Below are 26,569 nucleotides of genomic sequence, written 5' to 3'. Positions count from 1 at the left end.
TCAGAGCCAGCTCTTCAGCGCTTGACGTCCTATTTTGCGGAAACTGCCAAAATGTTTGGCCTGGAAGTCAGCCTGAAGAAAACTGAGGTCCTCCATCAGCCAGCTCCCCACCATGACTACCAGCCCCCCCACATCTCCATCAGGCACACAAAACTCAAAACGGTCAACCAGTTTACCTATCTTGGCTGCACCATTTCATCGGATGCAAGGATCGACAACGAGATAGACAGCAGACTCGCCAAGGCAAATATCGCCTTTGGAAGACTACACAAAAGAGTCTGGAAAAACAACCACCTGAAAAACCTCACAAAGATTAGCATATACAGAGCCGTTGTCATACCCACACTCCTGTTCGGCTCCAAATCATGGGTCCTCTACCAGCATCACCTACGGCTCCTAGAACGCTTCCACCAGTGTTGTCTCCGCTCCATCCTCAACATTCATTGGAGCGACTTCATCACCAACATCGAAGTACTCGAGATGGCAGAGGCCGACAGCATCGAATCCACACTGCTGAAGATCCAACTGCGCTGGGTTGGTCATGTCTCCAGAATGGAGGTCCATCGCCTTCCCAAGATCGTGTTATATGGCGAGCTCTCCACTGGCCACCGAGACAGAGGTGCACCAAAGAAGAGGTACAAGGACTGCCTAAAGAAATCTCTTGGTGCCTGCCACATTGACCACCGCCAGTGGGCTGATATCGCCTCAAACCGTGCATCTTGGTGCCTCACAGTTCGGCGGGCAGCAACCTCCTTTGAAGAAGACCAGAGCCCACCTCACTGACAAAAGACAAAGGAGAAAAAACCCAACACCCAACCCTAACCAACCAATTTTCCCTTGCAACCGTGCCTGCCTGTCCCGCATCGGACTTGTCAGCCACAAACGAGCCTGCAGCTGTCGTGGACATTACCCCTCCATAAATCTTCGTTCGCGAAGCCAAGCCAAAGAAGAAGACACTGACAATAAATCTGAAATCTGAAAAACACTTAAAAAAATGAAAGTCAGCACAAATAATTAAGAAAAGATTCAATCAACTTTTGAAAACTTAATTCAACCCGCTCAAATTCTAGATACTTGACTGGGTAAATGTTAAGTAAAATGTTTCCACCGGTAGGAGTCATGAACAAAGGACTTGCAAAGCAAAGGGTTGCTTATTTCAAACTGAGGTGTGGAAAACATTTCCCTCAAAGGGTAGTGAATCTTTGGAATCCTCTGCCCACAATCAAGATGGAGGCCAGGTCATTAGGTGGAAGTTGATAAATCTTTGAAATGTGAAGGAATTGAGGACAATGTGGAACTGACACACAAGAGGAATTGAAACCAACTAAGGTCATCCATGATCATACAGTATTGATTGGCAGGACTGGCTTGAAGAGCCTCTTTCTGCACCTGCTTCTGTACAAAAAAAACTCCAAGCTCAGGGCAAACCCTGAAAACAATAGCGACCCCCAACAAACTTCTGCTCCATTACTGGACTCCAGAGGTAAAGGGAGTGGGTAAAGGACAGAGATAAAGTTACCACTTTAGGATAATGCCCATTTCTCAGAAGGCCACCATGAAGAATTCCATTTCCAATTAACTCCACAACCCTGATTTAATTTTCAATTAGAAGTTACTCAGCTGTTTCACTCTGTCTTCCAATTATGTGCACAATTTGCATTTTAAACCTACAACAGAGTGAATTGTCTCAGGGTATCTGGCTTACAGGAATCCTTTCTTGGAATACCTTTTCTTCGTAAAGATAAAATGTATCCCTATATGGAAGCACTTACTTTATATGGCTATTTTTATTCTTACAAGCTATAATTCTATTCATGCCCAATAAATGGAGAGTTCACTTACATCTGAAGCTGAACTGAAACCACACTCAAAGTGAATGCCTTCTCTGTTAAACTTGAGGGGCTTTGAGAAGTTGAATACCTCTGTAACACAGCTATAGATCATTCAAGGACAATCACAGTATACAAGAAACTTATTTTTCTCTAATTCCACAATATTCAGACATCACATGACCATATAAATCATTGTACAATTTTACAGGTAAAAGTTATAATTTGACTCTCAAAATGATCTGTTGCAAGCTTTGTTGTGTAGCTTATATTGAATATGGCTGCCTTGACAATGGGAATTTGTTGGAGAATTTTAAATGCATCACAAAACAATGAAATAAAACTGAGCTTCTAGTCATTGTCCAGAATTTGTGGGGCATGGCAGAACAGATTTTAGTGGCTCAATCTTTGTTGTTTGTGAAATATTTTCCATGTGAAATCATGGTATTCATAACTTGAGATCTTAAACCACTTTTCTCTTTAATAATCTGTTCAGCTCTCAGTTCTATATAAATATTTAATTTCCCAATAGATGCAATTCCTTCAGAAACATTTTAATTTGATTTACTGACTGCTATGGACTTGGATTACAGATTCATACAATGCTGTACTTCAACATCAAGGATCATTTGTGTGCACCGAGGTGACTAAACAACAACGTAGAAACTGGAGATGCTTCCAGGTGGTGGTTGAGGTGGTAGCTAGGTGGGTCGTTTGTGAGATGGTCAACTCCTTTGTTCACTTCATCAAGCCCCTCTGTGTGCTCCCAGTTTATAGTCTCATCCTGAATGCTCCTCTTTTTGCAATCTTTGCCCATACTCTGTCCACCAGAGCATCTGTGTGTACATGATATGGCTTGCCCAATCTGGGTGACAAAATGTGACTTTGGGTTTTAATACAGGGGATGCTGATTCAGGGAAGGACCCCGACATTGATTTATTTATTGTGATTGCAACTTACAATCCTGCTACAAAGGAAAAGAGGAGACTTTGAAGTCCTTGAGGTGTTATAATTTCTGGGGATTTTTTTAACTGAATTGCTTGCCTTCAAATATCCAGTATGTGGAAACATGAAATTCTTGAAAATAGCTTTGTGAAAGCCTTACGAAAGTTCATCTGAAGGTTGTAGGTGGGGGTGGGAGAAGAAGACTCACAAATCTGTTAATCTGATGGCAGGCTGAAGGAAAAAATAATAACAATGTGTACAGGATCAGCAGAATATAAAGAAATGACATGATTTGGATAGGGGAGTAGGTCACTTGGCCTACTTGGTTCACTAGTTTAAAAGATCAGTATCTGATTCGAACTCCAATCTTTATTCAAAACATGTAAATGTTGGAGGAACTCAGCCTGTCTCGCAGCATTTATAGAAGGTAAAGATATATTACCGACATTTCAGGCCTGAGCCTTCCTAAGGTTATCCTAAAGGATCCTTGATGAAGGGCCCAGGCCCGAAACATCGGTAATGCATCTTTTGCTTCTATGGATGCTGCGAGACTGGCAGAGTTACCCCAGCATTACTACAATCACAATTTCCGCAGATTTTCATATTTCACTCCAAGCTTTATTCCCCTCTCCCATGGTATTCTTTCACTCCCTTGCTTGGTAAGTAGAAAATAAGTAGGTTGTTGTTACACTGACACTATGGCAATGTTTTAAGTCATTCCCATCACGTAATTAGTAAAATATATTAAGCCACCAATCTAATTTCATTTCACTAAAATCTGGAGGAAAAGCCAATGAACAGGCCCTTTGCGCAGATTTGACAAAATGGCTTTATCTAATATGTAGCAAATACGCAGTGTCAATTTTCCCATATGAATAGAGAATGTTACGATAATGTAATAAACAGAGAGTGGAAGAATTCATGAGCATGTCAGCTGGTAGTCTCCATCGGGCCACTTGGCCTCAAGCAGGTGCCTTTGTAATGTGGCAATACCTCCTGCCAGCTCTTGGCTCAGGAAAAGGAAATGAAGAAAATCTTTGCGAGAGGAACATAGATAGGCCATTATTAAAGGTTAAAAAATGCAGAGGGTTTAATAAAGGGACGTTCACTGAAAAATCCAGTTAAGGTGAAGGTCTTTCAGGGCGATTAAGCCAAACATCTCAGGGAAGAATGGTTGGAAAATGTTTTTGGACAGCTGTGAAGGATTTAATGAGATTCACAGTGATTAACTTGTTTCTGTTACAGAAAATGAGATTAACAGGGGTTTAAAATATTCTGAGATTTCAATATTTAGGCATACACAGCTACGGTTGGACAATGATCACAAAACAGCAGGATTTCAGCATTATGTAAACCGATTTCATGATGAGTTTGATCATATCGCCCATTCCCTTTTTATTTACATGAAAGTATGCAAAATAATGACTACCTCCTTTTTAAAAGGTACAGGCATGGAATAAGTCTTTTCTGACTGTGCATTGAAGATTGTGAGAATAATATTCAGATATGGTTATACATACCTTGACTGAAAAAAAAGATCTACAGCTGGTTCAGCATGTTGCCTGAAATTGAAAATATATTATAAAGAGAGATTGGTCAAACTTGGATTGTTTTCTCGAGTGTTACTGACAAAAGGGTGAATTTATAGAAATATACAAAATTCTGAGAGGCACAGGTAAAGTGGGTTATTCTGACAGATTCCTTTTCTCAGGTGGAAATTTTAAAAACCAGAGGGCACAGGTGTGAGAGGAGGAAATTTAAGGTTTTTTTTTTACACAGTGATGGAGCCTGGAATACACTGGTAAGAGAGGTGGCAGAAGCAGGTACAATAGCAGTGTTTGAGAGGCGATTTAGACACATCGATGAACAGACAAGGATTAGAGGGGTCCAGACCAAGTGCAGGCAGATGGGATTTGTTCAAACAAAAATGTACTGCAGGAACTTAGCAGGTCAGCAGTGTTTCAGTCTTGTACTGTTTTCCATGACCAACTGAGCTCCTCCAACAGTTTATTTGTGTCTGGTTATTGTTCTCCAGCATTTGCAGTACATAGAACACTACAGCACTGTACAGGCTCTTTGGCCCCCATTGTTGTGCCAACCTATGTATTCCATACAAAAGAAATAGCTAAACCCTCCCGACCTCATAACCCTCTATTTTTCTTTCATCCATGTATTTATCTCAGGGTCTCTTAAATGCCCCTAATGTTTCAGCCCCACCACCACCCCTGGCAAGGCATTCCAGGCACCCACAGTTTACCCCTGGATGTCTCTCCTAACCTTTCCTCCCTTCACTTTGTACAGATTCCTCTGATGGGAGAATTGTGCTGGCTGTCTATGCCTCTCACAATCTTGTAGTCCTCTATTAAGTCACCTCTCACCCTTCGCTCCCAAGAAAAATCTCCGAGCGTTGCTAACCTGGCCTCATCCTCATAAGACTTATTTTCCAATCCAAGCAACATCCTGGTAAATCTCCTCTGCACACTCTTCATTGCTTCTGCGTCCTTCCTATAATGAGGTGACCAGGACTTCTTGTTTAACCTGGAATATGTTTAGATTGGCATGTTGGTGAGTGCAGGCAAGCTCCTATTGTGTATTTCATCATAAACCTACGGCTTTCATTATTTGCTGTACCTCGGTCATGATCCTCTCAGTCTCCTCCACTTCAAGTCTCACATTTAAGGAAACACCTTAAATTCACTTTGATTGATTTCAATAGAACTGAATTTTGGAACCCAAGTGGCACAGTGCCTTGATTATGTAGCCTAGTCAGCACAGTTGGAGACACACAGGAGACTGCAGATACTGGAAACCAGAGTAATAAACAATCTGTTGGAAGAATTCAGCAGGTTAAAGCAGCTTCAGTGGGAGATGAAGAATATTTGATATTTTGGGCCAGATCTCTTCATCGAAACGGAGAGTACAGATGCAGGAAGAGCTAGAATAATGAGAACTAGGTGAGAGGGGTTGGCCAGGACCCAGTACGAAATTGGTGAAGGATGATGGACAGGGGCAGTTGATTGGCAGGCACTAGATGAAGAGGGAGAGGCAAGAGGAAGTTGAGTTAGACATATTAGCATATGCCCCATATAAAGACAAATGAGGAAAGGATAATGTCATGAATCATTACATCATCTGTGTTACATTGATGCAAAGCAACAAATGTAAACATATCAACCTCAAACAAGAACTAGGGGATGCCTGCGCCTTACGCAAATTAGATTTATAATAAAAGCTCCTGTGTAATATCAAAGTTGGTGTAAAATCCCTTGCCATCTGCTAAGTGCTCATTGGTTTCTTACACTACCAGTCTCAGCAGTAATTCAACCACCACAACTCACCTAGCATTCTATTACCAAGAATGTGCTGTCCAAGAGCGCAAGTCAGTGGCTCCAGTGTGATCAATGAGTTAGGAGGCTGCAATTCCTCAGATATGCAGTGATGACCCAAAACTGTCATTTCAACTGGAACACTTCTTAATAGTTGAACGACCTACTGTGTGAAGCCACACAGCATTGAAATGCAGAGGCTGGCCCAGCTATTCCACACAGCACTGAAATGCAGAGGCTGGCCCAGCTATTCCACACAGCACTGAAATGCAGAGGCTGGCCCAGCTATTCCACACAGCACTGAAATGCAGAGGCTGGCCCAGCTATTCCACACAGCACTGAAATGCAGAGGCTGGCCCAGCTATTCCACACAGCACTGAAATGCAGAGGCTGGCCCAGCTATTCCACACAGCACTGAAATGCAGAGAGTGACCCAGATATTTCAGACTGCCAAAAACCAGTAGAATTTGGCTTTGTCCCCTTCGTGAGTGCTGACCCCAGTGGATCTTGAAACCAAGTTTATTTTAAATGCTTTCTTTGGCAGATACACCCAGCAGCCTGGAGGAGGCGATGTGTGACAGAATGTGACGAGGTTGGCTGCCCTTTAACCCATGAGTTGTTTTAGAAACAAACACGCGCTTGAAGGAAGAAGAGCTGGAGTACGTCGGCCTTTTGATCCTTTGAAACTGCTCCACCATTCATCAAGATCGAGACTTACCAAAGAAGGTACTTGGGCCCATTACCACAACCCCATCAATTCTATTCCCTCTCTCCCTGCAACTTTCTTTCTCCCACATGCCCATTAAGATCGCTGATTCTTTTTTCCACATATTCACACAGGAGTCATTTACAGTAGCCAATCAATCAGGCCATGAGTTTTGGATGTGTCAGGAAACCAGAGCACCCAGTTGAAATTCATTTAGGCATGAGGATCAGGTGGAACTCATTACAAGCACCAAAGGCCAGGATTAATCCTGGAACTCTGGAGCCTTGAGACAGCAGAGATGACTGCTGCTTCACCACTTCCACCTCCACTGATCTTCCACACCAACACTGCTTGCCTGCAGGATGCTCATTAAACTTCAAAGTACAGCAATCTCTGCTTTGAATGAATTTACCAACTACATTTCCACAGGCCTCTAAGATAGAGAAGTCCAAAAATTTACCACTGTGTGAAATAATCTTTTACTCCTTGTGTTGCAGTGGAAATTCCATTTCAGGACTCCTCAGATGGAAAACATCCTCCCCACATCCAGCCTGTCAAGACTTGTAAGAATGTAGCAGATTTCAATGAGATCTCCTGTCATTCTTCTAAACTGCAGTGAATACAGACCTCAACAACCCAATATGGTTCTCCACCAGCTACCACATAAGCGTTGGATAGAATGGTCTCAATCCGGTGGCCCTGGTGAAATGCTGCATGGACTGCAATATGCTCATGGTAAAGTGGGCACATGTACTCTCTCATCCCCTCTGTATACCAACATCCACAACCTTCTTCCATGGTCCTCACTCTCCAGGCAACACTCTGCTCTCCATCACACATCTTGTATCTCTGAATGTGCAGCCCACATTCCCCAACTCCAGTATGGCAACCCATGTCCCCACATTCCTGACCCCCAGTTCTGGGGCGACACACCTATCCAGCTTCCTGAAACCCACAGAAACTTGCCTCCATTCTATTTCTGCTCCATGGCCCCCTGTAAGCCACGGCACCAACCAATCTGTCTCCAACAGTCAATCACACTGAAGCCTACAATGAACAAGATAGCATTGCTGCCACAATAATTTTATCAATGTTTCACCTCACCTCACAAAATCCTCCCACAGGTACATACCTAAATCAAACTGCAACTATAGTCAAGATCACCCAAACTTTGGTAATTGAGTCAGAGTTTGCCCAACTCCAAGGCATCGACTCCTCGTCCATTGAAGCTTATGAGAGAATGGGCCACTCAGCATCTGCAATACAAGGTCTTCTGAGATGCTGCAACAATGAAACAATAAAAGTTCACAGCCAGACTCTGAAAAACGTGGGACAGCTTCTGTATCTTGGTTGCCAGCAGATACTTCTGTAATTCAATTTACCATCAGCTTCAATGTGCCAGCACCAGCTATTAGCAGATTGTTGATTGAGCAACACTTTGTGTTGATTGAGTCTTTGAAGATCAAGACCTAAGCAAAACTTTCATGGTCTATACAGCAGTTGCGATCTCCATATTCCTCTTTAAATTCATTGGCGTCCTTTCCCAACATTCCCAGTTGCTTTCAGTTTTTGACACCGAGCAGACTGCATTATTGACATGCCTGACACCACACTTCCAAAGTACACTGTAAACAGAAAAGATTATCAGTCTCAAAACTCCCTTGAAGTGGAGCATCCCCACTAATTCTTGGGGATCTCTGGTCGATGGCTACTCAGTGGGACATTCAAGGAGGTCACAGAGCTTTACATTTTCCCTGCAACCCTTGCTCTCAACATTCCACCATCCATCTGCTTTGGTCAATTAACCCACCAACTTGCACGCCATCTGGGCGTGGGTGGAATCCACAATATTCAGAGGAATGCCTCGTGGTCAAAGGAAAAATGATACTCCATATCGATAGCTCTGGAGGTCAGGATTGAACCGAAATCGATCGAGCCATGATCGAACACCTGCATCGCTGTATTTGATGTCTCCACAGAAGGTAAACCTACCACCTCCGGAACTTGTCAAGTGGTCCTCACTCCACGCACTCTGTGCAAGAACATTATTCTCAAGTAAGGAGAACAAAATTGCATAATAGTCCAGATGTGCTCTCACCCAGGCCCTATGTAGATGTAGTAGTTGTCTTTATTCCTGCACTCAAAACCTCTTGTAATAAAAAAATACACAAGTTCCCTTCCTAACCATTTGCTGAACCTCTCTGGTGCCTTACAGTGGCTTGGGTTTAAAGATGCCTCATCCTTTTGATCAATATTACCATATTTCACACCCTTTCAATATTTTGTTTGTCCACTAAAGTGAATAATTTTGCAAATTTCTATGTAATATTACCCCAGCCATGTCCTTGGCCACTCATTCAGCTTGTCCATTTCCAAGCTCATTCCATCCTTCTCCCTACCAATAATCCCATTCAGCTTTGTCATTAGCAAATATGGAAATATGGCCATTGGTTCCCTCAGTCAAATATGGCCATTGATTCTCAAATATGGAAATATGGCCATTGGTTCCCTCAGTCAAATATGGCCATTGGTTCCCTCAGTCAAATATGGCCATTGGTTCTCAAATATGGAAATATGGCCATTGGTTCTCAAATATGGAAATATGGCCATTGGTTCTCAAATATGGAAATATGGCCATTGGTTCTCAAATATGGAAATATGGCCATTGGTTCTCAAATATGGAAATATGGCCATTGGTTCCCTCAGTCAAATATGGCCATTGGTTCCCTCAGTCAAATATGGCCATTGGTTCCCTCAGTCAAATATGGCCATTGGTTCTCAAATATGGAAATATGGCCATTGGTTCCCTCAGTCAAATCACTGATATAGCTTGTCAATAGCTGGGTGCCCAGCCCCAATCCTTTTGGTACCCAACTAATCATAGATCACCTGCTTTATATCAAGATTACAACAGCAGGAAACAAAATAAAAAAATACACAATATGTGGAAACATTTTTTTCTGCTGCTTTCCACAACAGTGAGCACCAGAAATTCAATTACATTCCAGAATTTAATGGAACATTTAACTTGATTGACAGCACTGGGGAGAAAAAAATCTGAACAGCATTATTTTGGTAAGCATGTTACAGATACATTTAAATGTAAAGATCTACAACCATAAATATTGGACAGTTCAGGTGCAATCAATATTGAGCTCACTTGATATAAAAGAAATTCAAATTACTTATTTTGATTTTAAATCACTCATATTTAAAAACAAAGCATTTAGATTGGAATAAATAGATAACACTTCACATTGGAATATTTTGATTTGGAAGTTTTAAATCACTAGTTTTAAACCACTAGTTTTAAACCACTAGTTTCAAATCACTAGTTTCAAATCACTAGTTTCAAATCACTAGTTTCAAATCACTAGTTTCAAATCACTAGTTTCAAATCACTAGTTTCAAATCACTAGTTTTAAATCACTAGTTTTAAATCACTAGTTTTAAATCACTAGTTTTAATTCACTAGTTTTAAATCACTAGTTTTAAATCACTAGTTTTAAATCACTAGTTTTAATCACTAGTTTTAAATCACTAGTTTTAATCACTAGTTTTAAATTTCACTAGACACTTGGCATCATTGACAAATTTTGGGGCAACAGCTGAATCATTTCATAAATGGACCCTAATGCTGTTTACAAGAAATGGACTGGTTCCAACTCTTAACTAGACCTTTCATATTAAATAAATGGAAAGTATAACTAGAAGTTAGAGCATGAAAGAAATGACTCGAACTTTTACTTTACCTAACCTCAGGGCAAGAATACAAAAGTAGTTCCAATTTAATTGATGTTTTATTTATAGCATAAAACTCCAGATGAAAAACTTCATCAAAATGCTAACTCGCTGGCATAGATTTGCTTAATACCCCCCTAAAACAACCAGCTTATAAAAGTGAAGTTTGAACAATGTTTGTGGCGAAGTTTTTTTTAAAATATTTTGGCTTGTATATCATTATTTTCTGGATTCTAGATCAAGTTCAGCAAATTAAATAGTGAGGATCGGGGATCGGGTGATGCGATATAACTGCAACTTGTGGGAGTTCGTGGAGCAGTTGTGATTCCAGATGGCCACACCTGCAGCAAGTGTTGGTTCCACAAGAAACTCGGGGGTCAAAGTGGATGATTTGGAAACAATGCTTCAAACACTGAAACATCAGGAAGGGGAGGGGACGAGTTACCTGGATGGTGTTTTCTGGAGGCAGTCACCCCCATTAGATTCACTGATTCAATTCCGGTGTGTGGTAGGGGACAAGAGGGAGTGACTGAGAGTGAAGGAGGTAGGGTGATCCAAGTGGTAGTGCTGAAGGAGCCTCTTGCTCCCTGTAAGGCTGAGAGAAGGGGCTGTAGGAGGGATGAGAAACCTGACCCCGGCACCGTGAAAAGAAAAAAAGTTACGGTAATTGGGAATGGTATCGTCAGGGAAATAGACAATTTTATACATCATTGATCAAGAATACAGACTGCTGTGTTGCCTACATGATACCCAGGCTCAGAACATCTCATCTGACCTGCAGAGGAATTTGGAGAGGGAGGAGAAAATTCAGTTGCCACGGTCCATGTGGATAATAATAATGTGAGGAGAACAAGAGGTTCTATGTGGGGCATTGGTGTCAGTTCTGAGGAAGAAACTGCTCTGATGGGACAGACTCCACCTGAACTGTGCTAGGACCAGGGTTCAGGCGATGGTGGGGTCAGCAGATTAGATGGGGGCCGTAGGAGGGACAATGTAAGAGCACCAATGGCAGGAATTTCCAAAAGTAACTGAAAAGACAGGATTATTTTATCTGAAAGAAGCAGCATTCTAATGGGATAGTGAAGCAACTGTGACCGACAAGGAACGTTGAAGTAGACATAAAAGTAAAAGAGAGGGCCACTGGCATTGCACAAATTAGCATAAAACCAACAGAAGGTGACCAGAAAAGAAATAAGGGGAGAAAAGATTAAATATGCGGGTAATTTAACCAACAGCATTAAAGTTAATACCAATTTTTTTTCTTAGATATGTGAAGATTAAAAGAGGCAGGAGTGAACATCGGACTGCTGGAAAATGGCACTAGAGAAGTGGAAATTGTGAACAAAGAAAGGCAGGTAAATGGAATAGGTATTTTGCAACAGTTTTCACTGTGGAGGACACCAGCAATTTGCCAGAAATTTGAGTGAGTCAGAGCGGAAGGGAGTTTGGTCAGAAATGTAAAGCTGGTGGAGTTGAAGGTGGATGTCAACTGGATCGGACGGACTGGACTCTAGGGTTGTAAAGGAGGGAGCTGAAGAGATTGTGAATGCATGAGAAGTGGTTGCAGAGGACAGGAAAATTGCAAAATTGCAATTGTCACTCCACTCTACAGGAAGGCAGAAAGGCAAACAATGAAAAATTATCAGCCGGTTAATCTGACTTCAGTGGTTGGGAAGTTTCTGCAGTGCACTATTAATGATTAGGTACTTGAGAGTTAACAAGATAATACAATCCAAAATCAGCATGGTTTCTTCCAAGGCAGATTTTGACTGACAATCTTTGGCAGTTCTTTGAGGAAGTAACGAGCAGGGCAAAGGAAAGTCAGTGGACATTTTTATTTGGATTTTCTGAAGGCCTTTGCAAATGTGTCCAAATGGCCCTATTCTGCTCCTATTTCTAATGGTCTCGTTTTTAATCAATGTTCTCACCAATGAAGTACTTCCAAAAAATAATCACGAATTGCTCCATTTCTATCTTTTAATTGTACTTGCAAAACCCACAATGACAATACATGTCCATTAAAGGCTCAGTTATTTTAGGATTCTTTGTTAACAACTCAATATGCTCACAGAATGTAAATTGGACCAGATTAATACAAAATATAGCCATTTGTAAAAACAAAAGCACCAAAATGTGGAAAACACCCAATTAAATTTATTTATTTCACAACAGTAAAATTAGTTCAAAGAAATGATGGAAATAAAATTAGGATATGTGCATTCTTAAACAGGTCACGAATAAAGCTCACTTGGAAAATCTGATTCAGACGGAAAATATTAATTTCTTCCTTTGGCATATTATTAATAACTACGAATGAGTTTGAAAATGGCCATGTCTTAATGCAAACATCTCCTTCCCATCAATCTCACACCAACTGAATGACATCCAGCAATCCCCACTCACCAACGGATAACCATCAATTACAATCCACTCTGCCAACAATTGTCCCAACCAAAACTGCATCCCCCACCACAACCAATCATCTGCAGCTGATCCACAGCCCAATCCAAGGTTGACTAAACGGCCAAAATCCACTTTTCAACAGCATGTCCATCATTGGGTTTAATGTCCAATAACAGATTAATCCACCTCTGTGAGCACCAGCCATTTCTCAGCAAATGTTTTCATGTTTAAAATTGAGAGACAGCACGGTCACTGTTCCTCCAGGCCACGAGTCCGTGCCGCCCGATTACACCCATGAGACCAATTAATGTACAAACCCCGTACGAATGTGGGAAGAAACCAGAGCATCCGGAGGAATCCCACAGGATCAAGGGGAGAAATTTTTTAAATCCTTACAGACAAATCAAAAATACACTTGCACTCTAATAGTATGCACCACGAACTGCTTCGCTAACCATGCTGTCCATCCTCACAATTAGACTTGAAACATGCAAGTGAAATCACTTTTGTGTTTACTTCATCAGAAAAAAAATCTCTGCAGAATGCTAATTTACAAATGTTATTTAAAATGATATTCAAGTTTCTACATATCCATAAAAGGTATCTAAATCTCTGCCTATTCAATTATGGCATTACTTCTTCTTTGTATCTCTATCCCAGTGAGAAGGAAAGCCTGATGTTTCAGCTTTTATCTTCTCATTCAAAATATTCAGAAAAAGAAAATTTCATGGGACTCTGCAATGCCCAAGGAAATAGTACGTTTTTGTAATTGCCTCACATGGAAACTGACCAAGGTGTTAGAATGCAAGAATGTTTTTCAGTTGAGGTTTCTGAGCTGAATAATCACTGAACTAAGCCCGCACGTTGGAAACAGATGGTTCTTTACTGGAAATGGGCATATATTAACTCTTCCAAATGTTAAATCCATGCATATTGTCATGGGTTTTTTTTTAAACAGAAAATGCTGTAACACGATGGTGTGAGGCATTCTTTCTCGCAACTATTCTGATCTTCTAACTAAACATTAAGTGTTTGCTGTGAAGATATATTACAATTCTATACTCAGCATTAAATTCTGAGCTATTATCTGTGGTACAGTGCCACTGTAAAAGTACAAAAGATTCAGGTGTCCGGAAGTAATATTTTATTTAAAAGCAGATAGGAAAAAGATCAATAAAAATTGCAGATCAGGAAAAAAAGCTAAATTGTTTGAAATACCATCTGGTTGGGGGGAAAGGAACAAAATTAACTGTTTAAGTGGATGACCTTTTAAGAGTACTTTCATTGCAATGAATCAGCTGGGATCCAGAAGAGCTACACATTTCACATGTAAATGTTCTATTCTAGTTGCAAAAAAAGCATTTCTTAAAAATAAATCTCATTAAAATTCATATTTCTGACTATATCCTGATTTTTACTTCTGAATTCATATGTCCACATTTATAATGGAAAATTTTATGGAGGCTTGTTATTCTGTAATTATACCCTGAAGTCAAAACACGAGTTGTGCATGAAAAAAGGGTTTTATAGCTTTTAACTCCAAGTCTTTCGTGATCCCTTTGCTCCAACCAACTTCCGGCTATGCTCTCCATACTGTGACAGTTGCACCATTTAACAAGTAATATGAACTCCTAATACTTGGCCCACAGCAGATGAGAGAACAGGCACCTTCAGACACACCAAATTCAAACTGGCAGGTAACTGCCTCACACATTCACCTGAAGACTCTGTGTGGATATGATCTCTTGCTCTGTAAACTTGTCCCTACTCCTCCTCCTATTTCTCCCCCCCCCCCAAACTTAATCATTTTGGAAATGTAAACAAAGGATCTGAAGCGAATGAAGAAGTTAAAAGGTCTATCAGTACTGGTGATTAATTGCTTGTTAATAGAGCTAAACTGCTCAAAATTCATATCTTGGGCTTTCACTTTTGGTGCAACAAGAATTAGTTTTGAGCTTTTGCAGCTTGCTGGACTTTAGAATGGCCATGGCTCGCGCAAATGCAAGATAGTTAATAACATTGTGAATCATAAAATATTTCAAAGGGGTAGGTCAGGCCAAGTGCTGCAATCTGTTATTTTGGCAATGGATACAGAACACTAAAAAGACCTAATATCATTGGGCAGAATCGATAGAGAAAGGAAAATAGTGCAACAAATAGCTTGAGGGTTTGAAATTGTAACCAGCAGAGTGGAGAAGGAGCCAATGATTGGAGTGCATATTGATTTTCTGAAAGCATTTGATGAAGTGCCACAACAAAAGTTTGTCAGACTATATTAGAATGAAATGAGAGCTGGTTAGTAGAAAATAGTGTAGAAATAAAGATATCATCTTTGGAGACTCACTTCGTGGATATAGCGCATAGGCCACTGCGCTTTACAACCTACATCAATTGCTTATTTGGAAAGGAAGTATGTGATCTATCCCGATGAGCCAAAAACACAACGCAGGCTGGAGAGCCGACCGCCAACGCAGGCTGGAGAGCCGACCGCCAACGCAGGCTGGAGAGCCGACCGCCAACGCAGGCTGGAGAGCCGACCGCCAACGCAGGCTGGAGAGCCGACCGCCAACGCAGGCTGGAGAGCCGACCGCCAACGCAGGCTGGAGAGCCGACCGCCAACGCAGGCTGGAGAGCCGACCGCCAACGCAGGCTGGAGAGCCGACCGCCAACGCAGGCTGGAGAGCCGACCGCCAACGCAGGCTGGAGAGCCGACCGCCAACGCAGGCTGGAGAGCCGACCGCCAACGCAGGCTGGAGAGCCGACCGCCAACGCAGGCTGGAGAGCCGACCGCCAACGCAGGCTGGAGAGCCGACCGCCAACGCAGGCTGGAGAGCCGACCGCCAACGCAGGCTGGAGAGCCGACCGCCAACGCAGGCTGGAGAGCCGACCGCCAACGCAGGCTGGAGAGCCGACCGCCAACGCAGGCTGGAGAGCCGACCGCCAACGCAGGCTGGAGAGCCGACCGCCAACGCAGGCTGGAGCCCCGACCGCCAACGCAGGCTGGAGAGCCGACCGCCAACGCAGGCTGGAGAGCCGACCGCCAACGCAGGCTGGAGAGCCGACCGCCAACGCAGGCTGGAGAGCCGACCGCCAACGCAGGCTGGAGAGCCGACCGCCAACGCAGGCTGGAGAGCCGACCGCCAACGCAGGCTGGAGAGCCGACCGCCAACGCAGGCTGGAGAGCCGACCGCCAACGCAGGCTGGAGAGCCGACCGCCAACGCAGGCTGGAGAGCCGACCGCCAACGCAGGCTAGACAGCCGACCGCCAATAGGATGCAAAGACGGAAAGAGATCCAGATAAAACAAATGAACAAGAATGTGACATGAAGAAATGGGAGATTATCAATTTGGGGGGAAAACCAGAACAGCAATTTTTTTTTCAAATTTGGCAAGAGACTGAAAAATGTTAATATTTAAAAAGATCTGGTCCTTTTTCATGCAAGTCATTAAAGTTAACAAGTAGTTACACCAATCTATTAATCAAGTAGTTACACCAATCGGAGGAGTCACGTGATGGAGTAGTGGCCGGACGGTGAACTCCAGCCCTCTCCAGAAAAGTCGGGAAAAACAAGAGAAAACACAAAGGCACAGAAATAAAAGTTACAGAAAAGTGAGTATAAAGGTGGAAAGAAGATGGCGACAAAAAAAGAAAAGTCGAAAGCAACGGTAAGAAGAGAGGAAGAGAAGACAAAGGAGGAAAAAGGTGAAGGCCTTACCTGTCCGAAGAGGCCCGCTGCGGAGAGAGAAACCCGCTCCCTCAGGTCGGTAAATAATGGACTACAAAAATGGCTCGCAGAGCCGAACAAAAGTGCGCAACCGCGCATGCGCGAAGTTTCGCGCATGCGCGATGCGAATGAAAAAAAACACACCGACGGGAGGGGGGACCAGCTGGGGAGTCGATCTCCACAGCCGGCAACGACAGCTGCAGAACACCTGCAGCAAGAAGAGACCACAGAAGACAATAGAAACAAGATAGAAGAGGAGGAAAGGGCAGCAAAGAAACAACAGATGGCCAACCCAGAGGAAGAAGAAGAGGAAGAGTATGGTGAAATAGAAGAAGAAAAGAGAGGCAAGGTAAAGGATATACTTGCTCTTATTAGAGGATACATGGAATCATTTAGAGAATGGCAAACACAGGAATTTAAGGATTTAAGAAAAAGAATAAACAACACAGAAGAGAAAATAAATAAAATGGAGATGACCTTAACAGAAATGGGAAAGAAAATGGACAAGATGGAAGAGCGGGCAGTAGCAGCAGAAATGGAGGTAGAAGACTTAAAAAAGAAATTGGAGGAATCTAATAAAAAAACTAAAGAGACACAAGAACTACTAGCTCAAAAAATAGATACAATGGAAAACCATAACAGAAGAAATAACATAAAGATAGTGGGCCTTAAGGAAGATGAAGAAGGCAAGAATATGAGGGAGTTTATAAAAGAGTGGATCCCTAAGACCCTAGGATGTCCAGAACTACAGCATGAAATGGAAATAGAAAGGGCACATAGAGTATTGGCCTCTAAACCACAACCACAACAAAAACCAAGATCTATTGTAGTAAAATTCCTAAGATATACTACAAGAGAAAAGGTACTGGAGAAGACAATGGAAAAAGTAAGAGAGGGCAACAAACCACTGGAGTATAAAGGGCAAAAAATCTTCATTTATCCAGATATAAGTTTTGAACTCCTAAAGAAGAGAAAAGAGTTCAATACAGCAAAGGCGATTTTATGGAAGAAAGGGTATAAATTTATACTAAAGCATCCAGCGGTATTGAAAATATTTATTCCAGGAAAACAAAACAGACTATTCGCGGATCCAGAAGAAGCACGAAAATTTGCAGAACAATTACAAAAATAGACTGAGGGAGGAAGACGGGTAATGAGAGTTAAAATGATCACGACTGATATGTATGTGGGTAAAGACAAAAATAGACTGAGGGATGAAGACGGGTAATGAGAGTAAAAATGATCACGATTGATATGTATGCAGGTAAAGAGGTATAAGAGTGAATAGAGACAATGAGCATACATGAATGTATCTGTACTTAGAGGAAAATATGGATAGTATAGACAAGAATTAATAAGGGAAGGTAATGGAATAGAGAGAATAAGGAGGGAATTAAAAGAGGGACCTTTGTGACATATGAAAAGTGAAATCTTTTCTGGGGGAGGCGGGGTGGGGGGAAATAGCGGTCACTGCAAAATCAGTTGACGCTTGCGAGTGGATTCGCAAATCCAAATGGAGAGGGGAGATGTGGTTGTCCGACAAGGGATAAAGGACAACTCAGGAGGTGAAGGGGAGATTGGGGATAAATAAGATAGAAATAGGAGAATAAGGAAAATGTTAGATGTTGTAGGAATGTTGTCTTATAAAGAGTTGAAAATAAGAAAACAGAAATGGAAAAGGAGGAAAGGTAATGATGGAAAAACGGAAAGAGAAGATAAACAAAATATAAAAGGGCTACGCTGAACTATATGTCTTTAAATATTAATGGAATACATAACCAAATTAAAAGGAAGAAACTACCAAATTTAAATGAATAAATGTATTCCATTAGAAAAAATAACATATTGGTTAAGAAATAACATTGAAATATTCGAACAAGTATAGGAGCCTTACATTAAATACAATAGCAAAAACCTACCGGGGACAAACATTACCTAAGTTGATGGAAGGAGAAGGAAAGAAAAGAATGGACTCAGTAGAATTTCTGGTGTAATTTGGTTGAATGACAACATTGTCTGACTGGCTTAATGCAACCTAGATTGTATACCTAAAATGGATGAGAGGGGGGGGTGGGGGGGTGGTTTGGGAGGAAAGGGGGGGGGGGGAGAAAAAGTCACTGTATATGTGTGAAAAGAAATAGTGTATATCATGGCTAATGTGATTTATGGTGTGAAAAATAAAAAAATTTAAAAAAAAAAAAAAAAAAAAAAAAAAAAAAAGTAGTTACACCAATCTATTAATCACGGCAATGCATATTAAACTTAACGATAAAAATGATTGGAATGTAAGATTAAGTTGTACTAAACAGGTGAAAGAACATCCAATATTAAGTGTACAACAATGCCCCTTTACTTAAGTAAAGATGTATTGCCTCAGAAGGTGGTGTTACAAAGGTTCAAAAGACAATTCTGGGATAAGGTGAACGCCTTCTTTAACCAGGTTCATTGAACGGTCAATTTACAGGTTAGCCAGTGTGAAAAGGGCTAATGAAGACTGTAAAGGCAATCTCAATACATGAGAAGGCTTGATGGGTGGAAGCTGAATGTTTCCTCCAGGTGCAGAATCTGAACTGGGTGTCACTACTTTAGAACAAAGGGCAGACGAGATTAGATAAGGACTTGAACATTGGACTTTTTCCTCTGAAATTTATGAATCAATGGAATTTTCCTCCACAAAGGTGATGGATACTCAGTCTTCAAGCATCTTCAATATATATATGACAAATGTTTAGGAGTCAAGAAAACTGAAGGAATAAAATGGCAATGTGGAAAGGAGGAGGCAGACCTCATGATGTCCTTGTATTTCTACAGCCTGTCAGAATGACATTGTTATTCTGTAATTGAAGCGATCACTTTTTATTTCAATCGCTGTGACTATTTCTTAACAGAGAAGGAAATTTTACAGAACATTTGCTTCATCAGAAGCATTCATCTCATGACTGCATAAACACATAGTGCACGCTGAGATCGAAGGGCTGTAATTCTAAAGGAAGTTGGATTGTCAGAGGGTTCTGAATAATGAGGCAACTGTTGCTAATGCAAGTCCTGTCACACCCACTAATCATCCTGGCACTCACATGAAGATAACTAGAACTGTGGATGCATCTTAACACGGAGAGAAATGAAGAAAATGGAAATACTTTTTGGAAGGATATCTTTTTATTATAATAAATATTTTCCTTCGATGTATTATCAGAGATTGCTCTTTAGTTCTTGGGCATTCATTCATGTGGGCAAGGTGGATGCAGAATCGAGGAGTTTGAAAAGAATTGTGGGATAGTGTCAGAATTTTTAAATTATTTCCTGGAAAATAAGCACAAGACATTTTTCTTGCAAATGGCTCTCTAATTATTAAGACCACAAAGATGCAGTTATCCTCAAATATTACTGGTAGATATATATGTTATTGGTATAATCATGGACCAGGTTAGATTTTGTGGCCCAATGATCTCACCAAGAATCCTAAAATCTAGAGGATTTTATGATACATGTGTAATTCAATATTCTTTTTGCTTTGCATTTATAAAGGGATCACTCCCAAAATATCTCTGCTGAACTGTTTTTCAGTTATATTTAATATATATAAATATGTCTTTAAAATAAATGGATTGTGGGGGGTTTAGTATAGATCACTTCGCAAACAGACATCAACATTTCACAAAATACATCTCATTTGAAATGCAAGAGCTGTGCATAAGCAGAGACTTCATGCTCACAGTGACTTTACAGAAACTATGAAGAATGCCTATGGAAACTTCACAAGTAGGTGTTAATTGGACCGATGTTGTGGAGTAAATGGATTTTTTGTCTTTAAAGCAACGGATGTCCAGGTTCAGAACGAATTCTGGTGTCAGCAATCGGTCTGGTTGCAGTTTGCTGTTCTCAGAGGGATCATGTGGTTTTGCAAACAGAGAGAGAAAAAATACATGTGATTCTTTGGAGAGAGAAAGAGAGAGAGGTCAGTTCTACAGTAGTTTCTCGAGATTGCAATATGGCAAGGTTGTTGAAAGCCCCATTTTGAAGATGGGTTGTGAGTTCTAAGTTCAGCCTATTGAAAACCCTTGTAGTCCTTACAAGAGGAAATGGCTGGCTACAGCATTTCTCCTGAAATAAGGGAAACAAGAGAAACTCTGTAGTGACCTGGAAGAAGACGTTATCATTTGGAAAACCCATGGGGTGAGTTTCTTCAGCAAGGCACTGATCAGAGGAAATCAGTTTGAGTGTGTCCAACGAGCAATAAATCTCTCTGAAACCAATGAGAACCTTCCTGAGCAGTAACTATTTACCTTTAAGCATCAAGCCTGGTGAAAATTCATAAATGTTAAATTCTGTAGACAGTATAAGAATTGCCTGATCCCGGGTAAACTTGGAGGAGTGAGAAGTGAGATTGATCTGTGAATCAAAGAATTTTCCTGAACTTATATACACGTTACATACACGTGTGCCTAGAATTAGAAGGGGGTTAAGTTTGGTGAAATTAATTTTTATGTTTAAAAAAATTAAAAGCAACTTTTATTTAAGTAACCATTTGTCTTGGTGAATTTCTATTGCTGCTGGGTTTTAGGGTCCTCTGGGCCCGTAACAAAGGGAACTGTCGATTACTCTTTCTTCCTCTAGCCAGTGCTCCTAAGATATTGCAGACTATTCCTAATTGTTTTTGCTTATACATTAACATTCTTAAATCCTCCAACACGAAATGAGCAGATTGTAAAGTCACTGAAAAAATAAAATTTATAAATGAAGGAGTGATAGAATCAGAAGAGCCAAAAATAGAAGCTTTAATTAAGCCAAACAGCAGATAAATAATATAAAAATAATTGGTGCAAGGTCAAAATGGCACAATTCCAAATAAAGTTGCATAATCCAAAAATGTCAGCTCCCACTTCAAATGGATTAAAAGAATGATCAGCTTCGGGCACTGAGCAAGTATGGGTCCAAATTATCCAAGGCCAAAGGATAGGGAGGGCAGATGGATCAAGACTATTATGTGAAAGCCAGGGTACCTTGGAAGGACCCAATGAAAGTAAAAACAATTCAGCAAGTCTGTGCACATGCACACAAATGTGTTGACGCGTTGGTCAAAATCGTTCATGTAAAATGTACAAAATATCTGCCTGCATTTGAGACCAATTCCCATGGGAACAAAGCATCCAACAAGAGACCTGAGGCAGGAGATGCACTGAAACTGCATGCAGTCAGGCATCAATTTACACGTTGCAAAAGACAGGGGTCTCATGAAATAATGAGGGAGTCCCCATAGATAGGATTACTGTCACTCTTGCACAACATTAAAATGCTGGGAATGAACCCACAGTGTTGTGGGTATGATTTGATATGGCAGAACATAACTGGCTCTTTTTGTTCCACAAATTTAAAGTGCTCTCCCTGACTCATCTATAAATAAAAAACAGTTACACCTAGATAACTCGATCAGTAATGTTCTGTAGAATTGTATTTTTGGTTCTGTTTGTTCAAACTTTGAATTAGACCAGAGATAAAAATAGCACTGATGGTGATTTTTCAAGGCGAAGTCTTCTACTGTACTAACCCCTGCACTGCCCAGTGTCTGATTCACTAACTTGTTCATCTGTGCGATGTTCTGTTGCTCAACTGGGAATGCTCTCACCTCCAAAAGGCTGAAGTCTCATTTCAGAGATTTGAGAATAAAAATCTGAACTGACATTCCTAAGCAGTACTGAAGGAATGCTGCACTGTTAGAGATACCTTTTTTAAAGGACATAAGAAAATAAGAGCAGGAGTAGGTCACTGGGTCTCTCCAATACAATAGGGGTTCATCTATCCCAGGACACATTCCCTCTTCTGTACTAGATCCCCACAGCCCTCAATTCACTGATCTTTCAAAACAAAGTCATGAAAATCAGAGTTCTGCAGTGCAGAAGCAGAACCTCTAGCTCATGATGTGCATGCTAGCCATCGTTCTTGCCCATTATCAGTCAATTTTACCAATTTCCTCTTCGAATGTTCCCACCTCCACAGCACTCCAGGATGTAGAATGCCCCAGATTCACCATCCTCTGTGACAAGCTGTTCCTATCACCTCCGTTTTAAAGGCTGCCCACTAATCTCGTCATCTGGGAGAGTAGTTGAACAGAGGCACAGCTCTGTAAGGTAAACAAAATTACAGTAAAATCCCCGTTATCTGGAATTCAAGCAAAGGGCAACCCCATGCAACTGTAAAAATAAAACAGATGGGTGAATAAGGATAAATAAAAAAATTAAACAGAAGTTTTGAATTATCAAAGTAAATGTTCTCCAAAGCAACAAACAAACTCTTGATGGAGATAGAAACAAACATTCACCACTGGAGCACCCCGGTTGTGTTTGAATAAAATGGTGTCATCCAGGAAGCTGCTTGTCGCTGGGGCGACTCTCCCAAAGTGTCGCCCTATCCCTGCCTAGTAAGAACCTTTATCTTTTGAGAATATTATTAAGAACATTGGTAAGGTTTTATCTGTAAGCTTGGGGGAGGGAGTTTACTTACGACAGTGTCGTGATGGGAAGAGTATCAGGTTCAGTGGGTTCAGAGAAACAAGTCTGATCACAAGTGTTACAATCACGCGCAACTTTAATTAACACACAGGAGACAAACAGGGGAGAATGTTAAATGGTGCTCGATTACTATTTCACTTAAGTAACAATATGGACATTCACCTCAGACCTAGAGTGGACTCTTGACAATAGTGAATCTATACCTGACAAGCTCACACACTGGAGTACACACACAATGAACAGGGACTCTTGCACATACCTGGTTTCCTGTACCAACGTAGGTGTGGCTTTCTTCAAGTATTGATCCATTGTAATATTACACTCTGCTTCAGCATACTGCATACCTTACCCGTAACACTCCAGCGATGTCCGCAATATTGACCTGGCATGGAGTGGCGTCCGGGACTTGGACCATGAGGCAGAGAGAAAGAAATGTGCTGTACATCAATGTCTTATACACTTCTGATCTGGGCACCTAGCCAGAAATGACCCGAGGTCATTTAAACCAACCAACAGCAAGGTGTGCACTAATGGGTGCCTGGAGTCCAACCTTGATTTACAGGTTATGTGACTTTTGAATAAGATTCAGACAGGGAGGACATATGACCATCCACAATGTTCCAGACAGGCAGGAAGGCCATGTGTTTCTCCACAAACCACATACAACAGACAGCAGCATGGTTAGAGTAGTGGTTCGTGCAATGTAGTTACAGCGTCAGCATCTGGGCTTTTGCAAGTTACAGGAATTACCTGATTAAAGTTTGCTTTACATAATTAAGCTCAACAGTACTGATTTTGTTTTTCAAATTATTTTACATTTTACACTGTTTTTTGGTCTTTTAAAATTTTTATGCTTAATGCCAGTGTCTTAGTTCGGCATTGGAAGAGTGAGTCTGAAGCAACCAGAAAATCCACATCCACCAAATCCTGTAGATACTGGATACGAGTTCAAAACTGCAGTTCTACAGAATATTGCTATTAGAGCTATTGAAATATTACAGCAGTAACTGCATCAAGAAATTTTATTGGTTTTGTTTTCATTTGGACACAAAATGACACTTCATCAATGTTAGCCTTTTTCCTTTCTCTAGGAACAGGCTTGACAAGAATGGCATCCAGAAGTGACTCTTCCTTCCATTCAGGCATGAAAGATTTCGATATCTTTGATTCTCATCTTCCTCCAGCTCTCCTTCTTCACATTCCTCTTCTCCTTGCTGATTCTGAATCACCAGTTCATCGCAGAGACTTTCCCTTTATTCCACTCCACCAAGTCAGATGGCAGCAGGATGCTGAGCTCTAATGTGCCTTTCCCTTCAATTCTTTGGCTGAGGTTGTGGACCCTTTCACTTTCCTTCAGAGTTCCTGATGATCCTGGATCCCTCCTCTCATCCCCCCAGAATTTATGCAGGATTTACCTCTGACACCAGTTACAATTTTCTACTCACCTCATTCACTCTAGAACACAATATTGCAAGAAAATGGAAGCAGGAGTCACTCTTCTATTTTGCTCTACCAATCAGTAAGGTTATGATTGATCTGCCCCACACCTCTTCTGTGCCAGTTCCCCATCATCCTTAAATCCTCCGCCCCCCTCCCAGTTTACCAACCTCCCCATCTCTGAAGTGGCCACTGAACAACCACAAAGAGTTAGCACCAACATTTTCACCAAAAGACTCACCAAGACCCGCAACAGGACTGACCTCGTAGACTAATTATTCGAGCAAAATAAAAGTAGAAAATAATGGTTTAAGCAGGTCAGGCCACATCTGTGGAAAGAAACCAGACTGAAAGAAACATTTTAAATTTATGAACCTTCAAATTCCTATTCTGAAATGTTAATGATGTTTTGATCTCTCCACTGACGATGCCTGACCTGCTGAGAACATCCAGCTTTTCCTATTTTTATTTGTTTTCCATCATCTGTCATTTATTTTCCTTTTCTGTTGCTGAGTGGGATCTAACCACAATTAGTATCACAGCATTCACTAATTCACAGTTCCACAGTATAACTGGCATTCTCATGTAGAAGATGCTGCTTTCATAGCTGAAGAAAGCAGAGTACTGATGCAGAGAATATCAAGCTTTATTCTTGTGACATTTTAATAGAACAATCTAGATTTCAACACTGGTGAATTAACAGAGAATATCCATCAGTAAAGTACAATTCCGATCTTCCAAAATGGTCGGGACCAGGCCTACGTCAGACAAAACGGTTTTTTTTTGAGAACTGGTCATTTTTAAAAATCAGCCCAGTAGCAATAGCAAACAAGGGAAGGCCTTTTAAGCATTGAAATAATGTTTAATTCTCATCAAAAAATATGCTGGCCATGGTCAATCCCCGACCGTCCCCACCGCAGATCCCCAGAGAGGCTACCTGGGCTGATGGAACACTCACTGGCGAGTCGCAGGCTACTGTCTCCCCAGTCACTGGAGCTCTCGACCCTGATGCCAGACTCCAGACTCAGAATCCTCCCCAGGCCCACTGCACACCGGGGAGTGTGTGTGTAGCTTAGTAATAACATATTAAACAATATAGGGACAGTAATTTTGTCATTTTTGTCACTAACGATGAGGTGAGATTGGATCAAATAGCTTAAACTTTTCATTCTTCCCTTAATGCATCATAGTTGACAACCTTGTGCAGAGGAAGGATTATCCGACCAAGTCAGTCATCAGAGAGACAAGGTGAAATGCTGTTACCCAGACAACCAGCACAATTCAAGGCAAAAGAATAAAAGTCACACAACTGAAGTACTCTCCAGAAAAAGCAGGTGCAAGCTGTGGCTTCATGAAATTGAAATCAGAGAAAATCCCGCAGCTTTAAGTGAAGTGGTTAAATGTCAGCAGTGCAAAATTAGATACCTCACATTTCTTCCATTGTGAAGACAGACAATGGTGCTGTGGTTACATCATGTCCTGTGACCAAAGGAGATGTGCAATGAAAGAGATACAAAGATTAGGATTCCTAGTAGTTTGAACTACTGCATGGTGGGCTATGTTCAAATTTATGTCAGACCCTGCCTCGCATATCAAAGTTAATCTGGCAATTGAGTCAATTTCTAGTAATTTATGCCAAATGGGTAAGCTTTGGGGACTCTGGGTGAACTCTGAATCCTGGGGCCATTTTACCTTTTGCTTGTCATCATCTCCACTATCAAAGCTGAAGAATTGCTTCAGAGCTTTGATAAGTCTGGGATGGGAAGTGGGGGAGGAAGAAAGGCCAGGCAAGGAAGTTAAAAAGGCAGGACAGGGTGGGGGAGAGAGGCATTTAAGAGCCAAAAATAGTGAAAGGATTTTGTTTCTGACATCGATGCAGAGTGCAACATCATCATATGTCAAGTGCAACCTGCACATAAGCCCATCAACCCTTATCGGAAAGCAGGGT

General features: G+C 41.3%; 1 protein-coding gene and 1 long non-coding RNA gene across 20 annotated transcripts in view; one reads left to right on the top strand and one right to left on the bottom strand.

Annotated features, from left to right (window-relative positions):
• The window catches only part of LOC138744086 (serine/threonine-protein kinase 32C), a 207,999-nt gene that overhangs the window by 69,997 nt on the left and 111,433 nt on the right, over positions 1-26,569 (bottom strand). The window contains exon 2 of one of the 11 annotated variants that reach the window (XM_069899615.1): positions 1,843-1,922. The exons of 9 other annotated variants lie outside the window; for them this stretch is intronic. The gene's annotated coding sequence lies outside the window, so the exon portion shown is untranslated. Of the gene's footprint in view, positions 1-1,842; positions 1,923-26,569 lie in introns of those variants that run through there. One more of the 11 variants, XM_069899610.1, reaches the window with a different exon arrangement.
• The window catches only part of LOC138744089 (uncharacterized), a 33,685-nt gene continuing 33,208 nt past the window's right edge, over positions 26,093-26,569 (top strand). For all 9 annotated transcript variants that reach the window (XR_011345270.1, XR_011345274.1, XR_011345268.1 and 6 more), the window contains exon 1: positions 26,093-26,172. This is a non-coding gene — a long non-coding RNA (uncharacterized lncRNA). The remainder of the gene's footprint in view (positions 26,173-26,569) is intronic.

The sequence above is a fragment of the Narcine bancroftii genome, chromosome 10 (assembly GCF_036971445.1).
Source record: "Narcine bancroftii isolate sNarBan1 chromosome 10, sNarBan1.hap1, whole genome shotgun sequence".
Classification (NCBI taxonomy): Eukaryota; Metazoa; Chordata; class Chondrichthyes; order Torpediniformes; family Narcinidae; genus Narcine; species Narcine bancroftii.
The sequence above is the reverse complement of the archived record's forward strand: the minus strand, read 5'-3'. Positions and strand labels throughout refer to the sequence as shown.